This window comes from Chinchilla lanigera, unplaced genomic scaffold, assembly GCF_000276665.1.
Source record: "Chinchilla lanigera isolate Chin_1 unplaced genomic scaffold, ChiLan1.0 scaffold00101, whole genome shotgun sequence".
NCBI classification, from domain to species: domain Eukaryota; kingdom Metazoa; phylum Chordata; class Mammalia; order Rodentia; family Chinchillidae; genus Chinchilla; species Chinchilla lanigera.
The window spans coordinates 1,468,352-1,486,320 of NW_004955502.1; positions in this window are offsets into that span (position 1 = coordinate 1,468,352).

Sequence of the window (17,969 nt, forward strand, 5' to 3'; positions counted from 1 at the left end):
AGAAGCTTCTGTGGATAATTCCTTTCAAGGATTCCTGTGAACGGTCACCGTTGACTGGCTGTGTCAGGGAATGAGGCACTCATTGCCCCAGAAGGCTTAGGCATTTGATGACATTAATGCCTGTTTTCTCTGCCCCACATGCTAGAGTCCTGTAATTTGGCCAACTCGTACTTATAATGCAAATGCTAAGAGTCTTTTTATTATCATACTCCTAGTACCTGTCATATAGAAAGTACATGTTAAGAAGTTTTGCTTGCATGAATGAATGAATTGATTGGTTTGAATTGACCTTTCCTATGCAGATTACTTAATCTCTACAACAAAAACATACTCTAGTGGTAATGAACCTACATTTTAAACAGGGAAGATGGTTAAGCGACCTACCTAAGGTTACCAGTTATTATTTAGCAAACTATTATTTAATCTTTGAGACTCTTTCTCAAAAACTGTAGATTCTAGTTTAAACATAAATGTTTCACCTTTATCTCACCCAGCACAGGAAAAAAAGTGCTGTTATTGAAGATGTTCTAGAAATCTTCAGATTTGCTGTATAATTTTTTTGTGGACAGTTACCAAACTGAAAACTAGTTTGTGGACATACCATTTTTAAGACTAGTTGTTTTCTAATTATGTTACTTTAAAGACATTTTACATCTCTTTTAAATGTTAAAAGCTCGACAACTATTTGTGGGATCCTAAAAGTTAAGCCTTCGCTGTCTATAAACTGAATGTGACAAGACAGCTTTTAAAGGAAAATGATAAACTTCCTTTTCCCACGGTCAGGGTCTAGAAATGGAGATGGTCATGGGGTGGGAGGGGGAGAAAGACACTGTTTATTAGGGATGTTGTCTGTTTATTCTATGCCTTCTTTCTGTCCCACAGAAGGCTAATTATGCCCTAGGACCTGAGTCCCTTCTCGTAGCTCTGAGCTTCTGGGAAGCGACCCTCTTGCTGGCTGCAGTGGGCCTCACCTGAGTTCAAGTGTATGACCATGTGGCATTTTCCTAGCAGTTGCAGGCAAACAGATACTGTCAAGTGTGACTGAAAGGAAAGGCGCTGTGGTCATAGGTAAAGGGGGATTTCTTATCATGCAAAGAGCTGACTCTGACAAGGAACTGCATCCCCAAGTCTTTATGCATGCCAGCTAAGATGGCGGAGCACAGAGAGTCAAGTTCTTGGAGAACTAGGTCTGCTTGGTGTTTGGCCTCTAGTTCCATGGGGCTTGCTTTAGTCCTAGACTTGCCGATGTCTCAAGTTACCAGTTTCTTTACTGGAGCCTGTTTTACTTTGCTTTCTGTTACTAGTGGTTAAACCAACCTAACTCTTACGAAGACATTTTGAGACACTTTAACAACGAAATAGAGAAGTAAATGAGCAAAAGAAGACAGGAATGAATATGTTCACCTGGCTAGCTACAGGGTTGTGTTTAAATAAAGTCACAGACAGGTATGATCACTATGTTTCAGGTATGTGTGGTTCACTTTGTGAGTTTCAGCAGGCATGTGTGTACTTTCTGGTGTATGTGTGTGTGTGTGCACGCGCGCACACACACTCACGCGCGCCTGCCTGCGCAGATGTGCTTTGTTTCTGTGGCAAGTGCCTGGCAGCAGTTCTTGTTTGGAACTTAACTTCTTAGAGTTATTCTATAATTAGGCCATGTCCTCCTTTAAAAAATAAGATTTTTCATTTTACACATCAAGATTAGATAGATTGAAAGCCATTTTCAAGTATATGAGGAGAGGACAGTTTGACTTATTCTCTTGACATTTATTGTGTAGGCATTGGCTTTTATATTTTCTGAAATAATAACCCCTCATTTTAATTTTATTAGTGTTGGCTTCCAGTATAGAATAGTGATGTTTTCATTGGGGAATTGGAGTGTCCTTTTCAGTCCTTTCCCTCCTTACCTGACTACCTTTGCCATTCCAAGAGTATGCTTTCTAGTTTCTTACCATCTCTCCTTTATTTTATTTACTTACATATTCACATTTTAGGATTTTCATGTAAGAGAAACTATGCAATATTTAAACTTCTGTTATTCACTTATTTTGGTTAGCACGGTGTTCGCAAATATCATCCATTTTTCTAAAAATGACATGATTTTACACTGGCTGAATAATATTCCCTTATGTGTGTGTATGACCTTCTCTTTATCCACTTACCTATTGATGGGTATCTAAGCTATTTCCAGAGTTGATGCTATTTGCTATTTTTTTTTTCTATTTGTTAAGTAACTATTTTTACCGAGTCAGATTGTGAGCATTGGAAATAGAGGTGTTGATGTGAAAGATAGTTTTTTCTTCTGAAAGTACACAGTCTAAATGCACAAAAATTTCCTCATATTACAGGGCTATACTATCTGTACTATGCATGTCAGTTTGTAATTTTGTGCACATAAAGAAAAATGTTATTTCCATTCAAATAATGATTATTTGTTCCAATAACCTTTTTAATGAATAAAAATGATAATATTACCTGGATTTAATACCATCTTTATAGAAACAACACTGAGTATATTAGAAAGGCGAATTATTTCAAAGCATATTAATGTAAAAATCCTGTATTGATTTATTAGGATAAATTAATGTTTATAAGAAATATAACGGTGACTCCTAAGAATTCATCTAGAGCAATCAAGACAGATTGGTGTGTTGAGCCATATATCATAACTGGTTAGGCCATTTATTCCACTTTATCTTAAGTAAACATGGAGAATGAATGCTTCCAGAGAACATAAATTATTCACAAAGCAAAAGCAAAAGGAAACAATGAAAGCTATTAAAGGTGTCTTTTGGAACTTAAATGCAATAAAACAATATCTTATACATTTTGCCTCCATCATTTTAGCTGCATCAAGATACACATACTTGATGAAACTTGGACACAAAGTATTGCTGTTAGTTTTATTTTCCTCATGGTTGAACAATCTTGGCACATTTTAAATTTTTGGGAAGTTCACATTTGTGCTTACATTTGAACCCTTCAAGCAGTAGACTATGAGACTGTTACAAATAAAAACAAAAGATATTCCAGTAAATCACATTATGTGAAAACCATGCACATTGGTAATCTTCCTTAACTGGGCTTAAAACAAGTTTAAAGGAAAAGAAAACTTTATAATGTGTACTTAACAAAAGTTCAAGCTTAGTATCTAGTCAAATCAATGTAATATTATTATGTTAAAATACTTTAAATATACCTAGAATAGAAATTTCATTTGCTTTAGCCCTATTCCTGGTCAATTAGATTCACCACTTATTAATATGAGCTGCTGATCATATGATGACTAGGATCCTAGGTTGTTGAGGAAAATCCAGATATTCAAACCAGTAAGGCATTTCAACATATATGGTTGTTAAATTCTTCATATCTGCTGCACTTGGTTTAGCAGGCTGAATTGGCATAGTTTAGGTTTTTGACTGATCTCTGAAACCTGAATAAATCACTTCCCCTAGATTTTAAAAGGTGTTAAGAGGGTATTTTACTGGGTATAATAATGTTTAAAGAGTGAATAAAATAAATAATTGTGATTAGAAATTAAATTAAATTATTTTTGATTAGGAATTTTAAGTGGTAGGAACTATTGTAATTACTTTCCACATATTACATCTCATCTGTCCACATACTACATCTGTCAGGTTGCTCCAAAGTAGGGAAACTAGGATATGGTTCTTCTCAGTCTGGCTCTAAGTTCTGTTATAACTGTCACAATGTTATAGCTGTTACCATATTGCTGTAGTCTGTTCAGAACTGTATTTAGAAAAAGGACAGATTTTTCCCCTGTTGTAAAATGTAAGTCTCAGGTGATGCTGGAGTTTTGACTTTTTAAAATAATTTCCTTACATTTTGAAAGCCAACAGCTATCTGTTTAGTCTGTGAGTCACTTAACGGGAGAAGACCACTGAAATGTATGCTTTTTGGGTTTCCTCTGTCATACTTATCCTTCAGTTTCCTACTTAAAATGATTCAGATTTAGCGCAAAACGATTGTGTATAATTTTATGAAAAATGTTTTGCTTTATAGTTTACATACTTGTAAAAACCAAAAAAGGGAGTTAAAATAAATTTTAGATGGACACACAGATAGATAGACTGACGGATCAATCAGCCAGTATTGCCTCTTTCAGGCCTATATACTGTATATTAAAGCATATATAATAAATTCATATTTTTAACAAGGAATGAATTTGTCCTGTACCACTATGTTAATTCTAGAATCACGGTCTCTAGACATTCATATGGTATTGGAATTATGTTTCTAATACCAATGTATAAATATAAAATAATTTTAATATTTAAATCCCTGTTAAAATGAACACTTCCCATATTGATACAGTAATCATGTTTATTTTGTTTGTCCAATGTATGACTCAAAGATTCTTACAAGGAAATGTAAATAGTTCACTAAAATCATGTTGAGTTTACAGGTGATACATGTATCCTAATCTTTAACCTCAGGATTAATTTTGTAAATCTGCAAACTTTTAGTTGTGCTTAGGTAGAAAACACAAGTATAACAAAAATCCCTAATGTAGTACACTTTTATTAAATATAGTCCTCATGTTGAGCATTTCTACATGTTTTTCTCAGACTCTTTGTATTATTTTATTCCACTCTGTTGTGAAGTTTTACATTCTCATGCAGCCTCTTCATTCATTGTCCTAGAAATGTAATTTCTCATATTGGTTAATAGTCTAATGTTTTTTTCTATTTCCACCCTCCTGCTGATCTAGATAAGTACCTTGAAACATTTCACTTCCTCTTTAATCACTGGGGCTTGTATGCCACTCTTGTTGTATGTTTTAATCGTGTATGTGTGTGCATGTACATGTATACATCAATGCATGTAGATAGATGTATATGTACCTATGTGTATAAAATACATCTAATTCCCATTGAATCTTTGCTTGTCTTATAAAGGAAGTAATCATGCAGTTTCTCCACATAGCTCTTGTTTCATCGTTCTGCTTTGTCCCTTCATCTTTGTGCTGTCACTTGAGATAATTTTTCTATTGCTGAAGTTTAGCATTTAAATTTTAGTTTGTAGGTGGTAAATTCTTCGGTTTAATGGAGTTGGTCTTTTCCTTACGTTCATTTAGGAAAACATTTTTATTTGATGTAGAACTCCAAGTTGCTTTTAACTTTCAGACTGAGAACATTTTCTAACTATTTTTTGTCTTGTATTGCTTTTATTGAGTAGTTATCTGTCAGTGTATCTAATACTCCATTCCAGAAAGTTGCTTCTTTCTTCTACCTATTTCTAATCTGCTCTGTTTGTTTTTCATTCCTGTTTCTACCATTTTACTGTATGTATTTATTTTTGTTGGTACATTGTATTGGTAAGTTTTGGATATACATAATGATCACATCCATTCTACACAATTTGTATATATCTTGCATCTTCTCCTTTTCCCCAAGCCCTTCCTTCCCTTGAACCTCTCTCTCCTCCTCTTTGTTACAGAAACTTTGTTTCCATTTTTTCCTTCTATTCTAACATTTTATTTTGCAAAATTTAAAAACATATAGAGTAGTTGACAACCTAATACAGTGAGTCCCTATATACTCTCTACTTAGCTTCAGTGATTGTTAATTGTTAGCTTCTTAACCACTTGTGCTTTATCTCTCTCAGTATACATAATATATACACAAATTAGGCATGAAATATGTAACTCATTTTTTACAAAATTTTATATATATCTAATTTGATACTTACATAATAAAACTTTTCCACTATTTCACTATGTTTTTCCTAAGAATAAAGATATTTTTCCAATAACTACCTAATTTTTAAACTTACAAAATTAAAGTTACAGAACTTCATCTATTATGCTTAAAAACTTTTCTATAGCTAATTTTTATTACTATACATCTTTTAGTTTGATTAATATTTAAATTTAATTTTACCTTTTTCTTTATTGTTTGCTATATATAGCCATATATATTTATTTTTATCTGTCTTGGTATTTATTATAATTTTGAATATGTGGATTGATGTCTTTCATCAGTTGTATAACCTCTAAATTATTATTTTCTCCTCTTTAATTGTTTTTTTTTGTTTTGTTTTGTTTTTTTTTTTTTTGGTTTTTCTCCGGTACTGGGAACCGAACTCACGACCTTGCGCTTGCCAGGCAGGTGCTTTGCCGCTGAGCTAAATCCCCAGCCCCTCTTTAACTGTTAATCTATGAAAGAAAGAATGTTTCTTTCTTCTGGCATGCCAGCAAAATTTATATTAGACCTCATTTTTTGTTTTCTTCATTGTTTATAGTCATTATTTTGCTTTTTAATCTTCCTGCTACTTTCTATGTAGTTTCAGAGTTTGTCATTTCTCAATTTCACTATTTTATTTGCAGCTAAATCTATCTATTTAGTTTTAAAATGTTGCTTATTGAGCATTCATATTCTGAATATTATGTTTGATTCTTCATTAAAACTACAGTATACATATTTAAATATGAAACCAAAATAAATTTTTATTTTCAAATTTTATCTCCATAAGTATTGAATATTAATCTTTTTCTAATAAATGTTACTTCTCTACACCCTTCAGTTCTTGCCTGTTTTTTTGTGTGTTGCTTTGTTTGTATTTTGTTGTTTTACCTATGTGCTATGTGTCTGGAACACTAGACATTCAAAAATTAATTGAATCAGCTTTTAGGGTTTTAAATGATTCAGAACTATGCACTTAGAAGCCTTGTGGCCTGGCCTCTAATCACTGAGGGCTGCGTTCTTCTGTTACACCTTTCATCTTAACTACCTTGTTAGCAAGCTATAATTGAGCCCTTTGCTCTCTTCTGATTTGGCTCATGCTCCACGTGCAAAAGCAAACCCAAAATGTCCACTCTCAGAGTTTGGTTTCTCTTGGGCCTTGGCTTGTAAGATTTTTTAAAGTATGAATTCTTTTGGAAGCTTGATTCAAAGTTACCACAATTCCAGCTCAGAAGCAGACTCTCGTCCCCATTGCCATTCAACGATTCAGGATAAAACTTTACTTAAACTCTCAGAATTGTCTATTTTGATGCTTTATGATGTTATTGTAGTTTTACCTTTGACTTTTTCAGTGTAAATCCCCCTTCTTATGTATAGGAAACTATGTTTCCATTTTACATATATAAGATAATTTGACACATATTTTAGAGTCAGACTGTTCTAATCAAGGCATCACTTGGTCACTGTTCTGGAAAATACAGCCTAAATGTCGGTTCTCTTCCACGCCTATCTCCAAGTACTCTAATTATCTTTCATTCTTTGTTCCCTTAATACTTTGCTAATTCTTCTTATCACAGTTACCACATGTGTTTCCAATTATATGTTTGGAAAGCAGCATTAATATTTGCATCCATAAATCCTGTGACAGCCTCCAGAACTTAATAAAGTCCATAATAGTTGTCAAGGAAATGGTACAGTACATTACCTCTAAGTCGGAAGTGTTTTAGAACAGTCAGTAGCATGCCATTGGATTAATACCCTGTGAACAAACAATTCACAAACCAGTTGTTAATGCCTCTGTTACTGTAACCTTTGGCTTTTCTGGTCTTTTGAACATAGAGTTGATTGATTAGAAAGAATCCAGGTTAATATCAGGGTGATTTTAGTTTTATGAGAAAGACTGACACTCAGCTTTCTTTTGAAAAAGGCATAGACTCGTTTAACATTCTGCGTTATTGAATCCCACACATTGTTTGTATTGATTCAGTGCTCAGAATAAACAGTAATTTTGTAGAAATGTTGAGGACAATAACAACGTAGTCTCAAATTTTGTTCTTTGGTACCATATTTTTTAATCAGATCATCTCTTTTGAGACGTGAACTCTGGGACAGGAAGTTTGTACATATCGTTGGTTCACCTCCTCGTGGTTCCAAACCCTGCATCCAGTGTCATAGTTTTAAAGTCCTTGATTTCCTTTCTAGTTCTTGGCTCTGTAGATGCAAAATTAAAGATCCCTGGTCAAACGTTGTCAGGTACAAAACTTCAGGCTCTTTATGTTTAGCTGAAACTCAGGTATCTGGTCTTTCAGTCTTCTCAAGTCTCCCCTGTTCTACTTGAAACTTTTTCTTCTTGGGAAAAAAATATTGCTTGGTCTGTGTAAGAGAAAAGGAAACATTAAGAGAAAAGGAAACATGCAATATTCACATCATTTGAAGAAAATGAATCAAACCTTGATAACACCAGGACTGGTACATGCTGTAAACTAAGCACTGTTGGAGGAGGAACAGCAGGCCTACAGATTTCTTCCCCACCTGGAGACTTAGAAAGACCTTGTCAAAACAAAAAAAAAAAAGGAAGAGAGTGGCTGGGGCTGGGCGCATAGATCAGTGGAAAGGCCCTCAGTTCAGTTCCCAGTAGCACAAAAACAGCAGAATGAACAAACCACAGTACTGTAGTCATATGACTTTCTTTATTTGTTCCCAAGACAAACATTATCACAATTCATTGTTGTAATGACTCCTGTGAAACTTGAGCTTTTCAGAGACTGTTAGAATAGATTTTAAATGCTAAGGTTGTGTTATTTGGCCATTTTAGTCCTTTAACCTTTAAATAGTCTATTGCTACTGTAAGATAGTAAACATTTCTTGGTATTTCATAAGAATTTTAGATTCTATACTCAGAATGAACAGATTAGATATGCTCTGTTAAGAGATTTTAAAGGTCTACAAAGTGAATTATTGTGTCACGAATTTTATTTAGAACTATACCTCACCTGTATGTTCTTTTTGTTTTGAACATGACACAGACACTGGTATCACACACATGCAATCTAGATTGGCATATTTTGAATGCTGATAATGCATCCTATAATTTGATTTTATACAATATTCTACTAGTGCCCCCCCCATAAGACATTTTATTTTTGGAGATTCAAACAAAAAGTCATTTATTTGGAGGATGAATAATGTGGTGTAGTATTTAAGATTATATGATAATTTCCTTCTTGTGGGGTCAGAGATCTGGGAGGAAGAGAAGTAGAGAAAATCGCATAGTGAGCAACTGGCCAGGCACAAAGCCGTGCTGAAAGTTCAAGGATATTACACTCACCGGAAGAGCCAGTCATGGAGGGCAAGTATTGCATGATCTTATGTACGGACTACAGAAAACCAAACTGAGATATCAGGAGTACAGCAGTGGGTCCCATGAGCTTGAGGGAAGGAGGAATCAAGGTGGTTTTATTTAGATGAAGCATAACTGCCTTTTATTCTTCATCATATTATTACAATTTACCTTGAATGATTCCAAATTGGCATTGATATTTCACATGACAGTGTGAATGTTTTTATGTGGAGTGGTGCTAATGCTAGCAAGGCAGCTTTATTGAGTTTATTGGGGGTTAAAATACAGTCTAAAAGGAGTCTTAAAACTTAGAACTCTTAGTTGAATCATAAGATATCATAATCTAAGGTACCTCATACCTCCTATGGCTAAACAAAGATTAAAATGTTGAGTCTAATTTGTATGTTATTGACTATGTATAAACATATTTGTTATGTCTAAAATGTTTAAAGTTTTAAAAATTTTATGACAAGAATTTTTTTTAAATGTTATTTCTGAAAACAATACAGATATTCTGGAGATACAGTTTATATCATATAAATGGTCATAAAGACTTATTTATTCTCAAATGTTCTGTACTTTTCAAGGATTTACAAGGTAAAAATCTGGAGTGAATTACATTAGCATGTGTGGTGTGGTTCATGTATAATCCGTTTACTGAAATAATCTTTATTTGCTTTTTCTGAAATTTTGGCAATTTATTAAATATTCAGAATCTAGGACTGATTATTAATTATGAAGCTAAAACTATTAAAATACTTTTATTCCAGTGTTTTATGAAGTTTGTGATGAAATCTGTAAAATAGGAAAGTTTTATTTTCTAATTTTAGCAGTATGCAGGTTACATCTTAAAGGGTCTTCCCTTACTGCTGTGGTGGGGGGTGGCTTCTTCCGAGTGCTTATTGTTTTTGAGAATCAGAAGACCTTCCAAGCCTCCCTGGTCCAGATGCTTTTCAATCTCTCGGTCTCTCCTCAGGGAGGAGGGGTGATGTATATGACTGCTTAGGAGGAGGGAAGTTGTAATCCAGCCAAGCTCTCTCCTGCAGATAGCTACTGTCTTGCTGGTAGTGCATTTTTGCTAGGCGTTTTCAAACTCTGTATTGTAACAGGCAATATTCCCATCCAGGTGTAGAGATTACAAGCACTTAATGTAGCCAGATGAGGTGGGAGCCATGTCACATTCTGGAGTCAGAAGTGGAAAATGCACTTGTTTGTGTATATAATTTATGCTTCTGAGCTTCCACTTTACTTTTTTTTTTTTTTTTTCCCAGTTCTGGGAATCGAACTCACAACCTTACGTTTGCCAGGCAGGCACTGTGCTGCTGAGCTAAATCCCCAGTCCCCTCCACTTTGTTACTAATAACATGAATTCTTGGTCTTTCTACTGTCTCACTTTTATTTCTCAATGGGTTCTGAATTTCCATAGGGAAAGGGGGTGTTCTCTATCAACCCTTGCTGGTGTTCTGTGAGAACAATGGAAAATAATACAAATGAGCTGCTGAGGTTTTATATTTTCATTTATTGGCTTTCTCTTATGTCTTGATGTGTATATCTACCTCTTTCCTTAAATTAAATGGATGAATAAAAAAAAAACTAAGTTTCAAATAAAGAGAAAAGTACTGACTTGAAAACTTTAACCACTCAACTTTGGAAGACATGGAATTGAGTGGAAAAAAAAGAGGAAATTGATGGTTGTCAATCTCTTAGAGAAGAAAGAAAAGTCTGTGTGAGAACTACATAGTGTCTGGCTCAGTTTTGCTGCAGTCAGTAAAATCTGTATGTGACAGACTTGCTGAATGTTACTCAGCCAGTTTTTTTTTTTTTTTCTTTTTTCTGAATGCACAGAAAAACTTCCATTGTAAATTTACCTTTCAGGTAAGCTGCAGTCATGAATGTAACTTCAGGTCAAAGAGAGGAGAGTAAGAGTGACGTTAGCTATTCCCAGGGCTCCTTCTGTTCATTTTTATTGCCTTCATCAGCTATTTTTCTCAGTAATGTCCATTGTTCACTTGTTATTAGAGGGAGTATTGGTTTGATAAGACCTGCCATTGCCAACAGTCAGCTTTAAGTGGTACTTAGTTCATGCAGGTTACTATTTCTAGAAAACTTTATTCTTAGATTTTCACATCATTATGATTTCCTAGGGTCACAATCCTACTTAATACTTTTTAAAAGCTGTATATTAAAATTGTATACTACTTGCATTTATGTAATCATTGCTCTAATTTGATACATAATCTTTTTGGGTGTCTGAAGAGATGCTGTAAGATGTCATAGTGGAGGTAAGAAAAGTGACAGCAGCCCAACAGCAGCATATTTGCACAAGGGCATTTTGTTATGCATGCATTTTCAGCAGTATGAATCAAATCCCCAAGGTAAACAGATAAAACAGTGAAAGACATAAAACAGGATCTGAGCATACAGAAGAGAAAGACCTGCAAGGGATACGAGACACAGTTGTCTGGTTTGCCTCAGGTAAAGACTAACACTTGGATATTTTCTAAATATATTGTATTCTTAAATGGCAATGCATTTTATCATTTTTTGTCTTGGCCTAGAATCTACTTGAGAAAACAGTCACACATGTATTAGCTTAGGAAGTTTTAAAAAGAATAGCACCACCCACACTTGATTTGTGTCTGAAATCTATGACAATATCTGCCTGCTTGTTTCCACAGGGTTCTACTCACTCTGCCCTTTAACGTGTCAGTCCTTCTACCACTCTGTCCTTCCTGAAGCTGTTTCTTACTTTGACTCTTCTCGTTTTCTTTTGATGTTTAAGACTGCATGATTCTCTCTTCTGCTGGCCTTATAATTAGGCAGGGTTCCATAGACATGTAATCTCAGAAAGTCCTTTTTCTTCATTCCTTCTCATGCCACAACTTCAAGTTCAGGATGTGAAAAATGCCTTGGCGTCCTTCCCCCAGCTTGACCCTTTTTTCTGTCTCAAGGAAACATCCTCCTAAAATGCAGAGAAAGGCTGGGATATAGAAGATATCTATCCTGTATTCACAGTTTTAATTCCCCAGTGTTATATTTGTCATTGTTCCCAAAAATTAAAATTTAATTTCCTATTTACTTCTGAAATCCTATAAATCTTTACAGTTTCTTCTTCTCCTGTCTTTGATGACCCAAAGTAGAAATGTTTCTGCTTTCTGGACCAGTTTTCCATCTTCAAGACTTGCATTATTTTACTAAAATGTTTAATTACTTTATTTATATAGTTAAATCTTTGGTAATTGATTTTTTTCTCACAGCTCTGTTACTAGTTTGATAGATCTGACTTAGCCTGCTCCCTAGGACTTCATAGCTGGAGGTGACAGAGACTGTCATCCAGTAAGTCTGAAGCCAGAATCAAGGTGCTGGCCTGGCTGTGCTCGCAGGCTCTGTGCTTCTGTGGCTTCCTCTATTTCATGCTTTTCAGGTTCTTGGCCTTGGTAGGACATCACTCTGGTCATCTGTTTTCCCAGGGTGCTCTCTTGGTTTCTGCTTGCTTGTTTTCCCTCTTTTATAAGCAAATTAGTCATATTATATTCAAGGTCCATTATCGTCCAGTATGATCTGTTTTCCTTAACTTTACCAACTAGATGTGCAATAGCTCTATTGCCAGAAAAATCATGTTATGATGCCTGAAAGGTTTGGACTTAACTGTACCTTTTTTGGAGGACACAGTTCAACCCATAATATTTTCTTAGCTCCTCTCTCTTCTATATTTTCCCCTCCTCTCTCTGTCTCTGTGTACATATATATATATGCACACATGTATATAAGTATATATATGTCTTATGCAAATGATAAATACCAATTTTATTCTTTAGTTTTATGTACATACATACCGTATATTAAAGCATGTATATAGAATTGTCCAGATAATTTCTACTTTAGTAGAGTGAAACATTTTATCTTTTATCCAACAGAAATTGTGTAATCAAGTTAAATATAGTGCCTCATGATAAATATAATACTTTTCCAAATAATTACAAATTTTAAAGTTTACCAATTAATGCATTATTAGTATATATGCTGTTTGTTTGTAGCTATTTTTGCATGTATCACTGTAGGTTCAATGTTCAATTGAGGCAAACTTCCAGTGAATACTTTCAATTGTTTTTTTTATATAACATTCTGCATTTAAAAGAATTTAATGTTCTAGGATAATGTTATGATAAGGACTATACATCATCTGTTATTGTAAAGAGTGATATTTATAGGAGCATAAAGGCTTCATTTGTGGTATAACATTTTTATGTATCTCAATATGAGATGATCTGAAGAGATTCCTGTATGTGAGTGTGTGTACATATGTGTAGTTTGGAAAAGAGAAATAGTGAATGAATGTAAGTTTGTTTTGAAAGTTATATTGTTTTGTTTTATTTTGATAATTCGTTATAGATGGAATCATAGTATTTTTGAACTTTATTAAGAAATATATATCTGAGTCTTACTTTCTTCTCATCTTTGTTTTAGAGAATAATTTTTAACTTCATCTTTGAAATTTTTAACTTCATCTTTGAAATTGTTAAGATCAGTGATTAGATTATGTCTGTTTATTGAATCAGAATATTAGTTTACTTATGTTCTGGCTTCTCTGTTAAAATAATTTGTTCTAAGAATAGTCATGTTGGCTTTTGAATTTTAGGATAAAATTGACATTGATAACACATACCAGAGTATATCTTTGGATAATAAATTAGACCCTTTAAAATAAATAATTTTGATGTTGTGAAATATGTATTTGTGTATGTACCTGCTGTACGTGATATTCCACATTTTAAATAATACTTTATAATTTAAAGTGGCTTCCATTTTTTTATCTTTTGAATTTTGTAATATAGGCAAAATTCTGTTTTATAGCTTACAGGCTTAGATGGCATATAGACATTAAAAAATCTCACAAAGAAGAGGAGGCTGAACTTGAATAGGTACTTAAATTCCTATAAGATTAAAGTCCATTGCTTCTTCCATTCGTTATACTGTGCGCGGAGGTGTGCAGACATACTCACACACATGTGTATACATTTGAAGGGAGAATGTGATCATTTTTATTCCTGGGAAACAATTGTCAGATTGAAATTCCAAGTTAAAACAAACTAATAGCATTTTAGATAGTCATCTTCTATTTTTAGTGTCACGCACTAAAGAGTAGCATTATTCTTTCAGTTTTGCCATCAGTTCTCATCCAAATACATTCTGTAGATGGGAGTCATCATTGGCACATACATAATGCAAAATATAAGGAAGCAAAGTGATGTAGATTTTTGGTACAGAAAACAAATAATCATGGAAAAATGAAAATTATCAGAAAAAAATAATTAATTATGCAAAATGTTAGCAAAAATATTCCTGATTTGAAATTCTTATTGTTTCATTTGTATATTTATCAGGAATATTCAAATGCATGAGTTTCTCCATTTACTAATGGTAAACATTTAAGTAATCAATGAATAATGAAATATATGATAATATTTGGCAAGAAATAGGCCTCAACATAATACTCGTGTTTAGAATTTTCTAAGTACAAGTGGTTTCTATTGGTAACAAAGCATCTAGAATAACTTCCATTTACAGTAAAGCATGAATCAATCAATATATGTTTGTTGCAGTTTCTTTTCATCAAACAACACTGGAGAAAGCTACGTAATCAGAAATGTTCTTTGTGAGAATTTGCTGGCCGTAGTGAGACTTGTTTGTGCGTAAAGATTTAGGTAGAGAAATTAAACCTAAGAACTGGGCAATGAATTCTATTTAAGCCATATTAATAATTTTCTAAACTTACGTACACTTTCAAGAAGTACAACCTAAATTCTTGTACTTTTAGTTTAGGGATCCATCATATATCTCTGCTTTTAAAAGTGCTTCACACAAGATTAATGGAAGATTCTTCGTGACATGTAAGGCAACCCACTACTATTAAGCAGGTTAGGCTGCAGCTGGTAACTCTTCTCTGCCCTTCCTCATGCTCTCCCTAACCCGTGCACCCTAACTTGCATCCTCATCACACAGTCTTTTCTAGCTGATCTCACAGTCCTCAGTGACATTTGCCTTCCAACTTTGATCTCACTGCAGTCCTTTAAGTTTATTTAAGGTGTACAGGAATTCTGTCCTGGCTTACAAAATACAGCTTACTTTTTCTGATCATTTCTTTTCAATTTCCTTAAGTTGACTTCTTTGTAATCATCATTATTTAATAATTAAGTCATCATTTCCCAATTTTCTGCTCATAGACGTTTGAGCTTTTGTCTTCCTCTTGGATGTTAACTCAAATACTATCTCCCAAACCTATCTTTATCCTAGATTCCTCTCTGAACTCTGGACATAAATGTTCCTGGCTTATTAGATGGATACTCAACTGTTACACTTTATTTACACTTTGCCTAACTCAAATGAGAGGTACCACATGCTTTTCAACCTTTCTTTTGTACTTCTTATGCAGTTAATATCATCACAATCTGTTCAGTAATCAATGAGGGATACATTAATATGTAGACCTAGATACTACATTGTCTACTATTGCCTATGCTCTGGGACTGGGGCATTTAGATTGTATTTGAGGCATGAGAAAGGGAAACTTAGTAGGAAAGGAAATTTATTTTCATTCTATCACTTTTATCTTTAAATTTGTTTTTCCATTACTGTGCATCTGTACCTGTTTTCTTTCGAAAGCATAGATGCCCTTCCTGACACTTACTGCCCCTCTGATTGCTTGCTGTTTCTGAAGTTGGATCTGGAGGCGTCCTATGGGAAATTGTTTTCTTCTTACCTCAGGAGAGTGCCCTCTCATTATTTGAGTGCCCTCTCATTATATAGACACAATAATAAGACCCTAACATAGTTTTGTCATTGCATCGTATAACTTTATGGATCTAACATATAAGACATGGGGAAAGGCTAGATTCAGGTATTGCAGGTTCTTTGAGTTGTAATATTGTGAGCAGTGTAAATGATCTAAATAAAAAAAGTTAGAGTTGTATGTTAATGAGTTATCCTACCATGTTTTTATGGATACTGGCAGAAGACATAAGCTCCTGGGCCAGAAGTGAAGGATGTATTACTCATAGCAATAGCACTGGCCAGAGAATCAGCATTTGCGTTGTTCGTACTTTCAGTCATAGTTCCCAGGGTGATGTGAAAATGGGCCACATGATGACCCCACACAGAGTGGGTTGTGTTAGAGGGTTAGGGAACCTGGATCTCCCTCCCTGAATCATAGACCAGGCCTGTTCTCTCTTATAGAATCATATGCCTTTCTTTAGTGACACTTGCGCTGATTGTGATTTTATATTGGTTTGTGTGATTAATAGAGTAGTATTTACTGTACCCATAAAACCGTAAAGAAGTAGTTTTCTTTTTCACAATATATTTGGTGTCTAGAGATAATACCACTTGCACATGAATTCCCTGATGCCAGGGGTTTGTTCTGTTGTATTTGCTTCTGTGTCCCAGTTGCCTTAGGCAGCTAGTCAATAAAGGAAAAAGCCCACCCCTCTCTATCCCCCTACTCTTCTTCCCTCCTTCTGTCTTCTTCCTCCTCCCTGGCTGCTCCTCTCTCTGTCTATCAGTATTGTAATGTCATAACACTTCTTAGCCCATCCTCGAAGAAGAGGGAGTGTAGATATGTGTGTATATGTTGAGCTATTTCTTGTAGATACTGGAAGAAAAAGTAATGTCTTCTATATGTATAGATAAAGATTTGAAAAGCAGATTAGGGATGTTATAAAATGTCTGATTTTTTGTTACGAAAAGATAGTAAGATAAAATAGGTGAGTTAGGCATGATTGAGATGGAGTCTGAAGTTCTAATTAATTAATTGCAAAATTCATATTCATACATTGTAGATATTTTTAAAAGTTATAATGTATTATTAAAGTAGTATTTCTTGCAAATACTTCACAGATTATACCGATATTAAAAATGGTGGGATGTGTTATTAAAGTAGCATTTTCTGCGAATTCTAATGCTAAAATTTATATATTAGTTTGAAACAAATAATTAAAATAAACACAAGCGCTGCAGTTAATTGAGATTTCTCTTTAAGTGAGATTATTTTTGCATATTGCTTGGAGAATATACCTTGAAGACATGTTTATTGCATGTATAGTTAAGAAATTACACACTTGTTTATTCTATAGTTTATTTAAGAATCATTTTTAGATATCCACGAGAAGTGAAAGTTAGAATTACAGATTAACTTCTGTTACAAGCATATATTTTCCATTGTCTAGCTCACTGTCTTCTATTATTTATGTATTAGTTAGAGTACATTTATGTGATATCTCAAAGTATTTTGAACATTTTAATACGTTTAATTGTAATATTGTTCTAAAACCTCCTAAAAATTCACAACCCTTCTCCATATGTGTCAAAATGTCTTTCAAATATTTGCTGCATCTGCCCCATTTTAATTATACATTCCCTATTTCTATTTTTATATAAGCTTCTTTTGTGTGTTTATACAAGCATTAGAATTCTTATCCCTACTTTAAAATCTGTATTTATAAATTCATGGACTTTGTCTGTACTAGACACAGTAGTAGAGGGCTTTCATGTTCATGAGTCTGAAAAACTGGGCTGAAGAAAGATCATTTTTAATGCTTAGTGTGATAAATACTTGAATTGGCAAATATGTGTCTTACAAGAAGGGTAAGCTCCTTCAAGAGCCATTATCCTTAGGAGCAGTGTTCTCAGAGTGATCTTATGGAGAATTCATGCTGATTTGACTATAACCACAGTTTTTCTTCAGTAAAATACAACTTCTCAGAAATACTGTTTGACTTGTGTCCAAAATGGAGTTCTCAGGTTTTAACTTAATATTACAGTACATATCTTCCTCACATTTGTCTCAGGTTGTGATGGGATTTTAGGGAAACATAAAACTATTAAATTTGCTAATGGATCCAAGTGGCCTTGAAATCACTTACATGTGA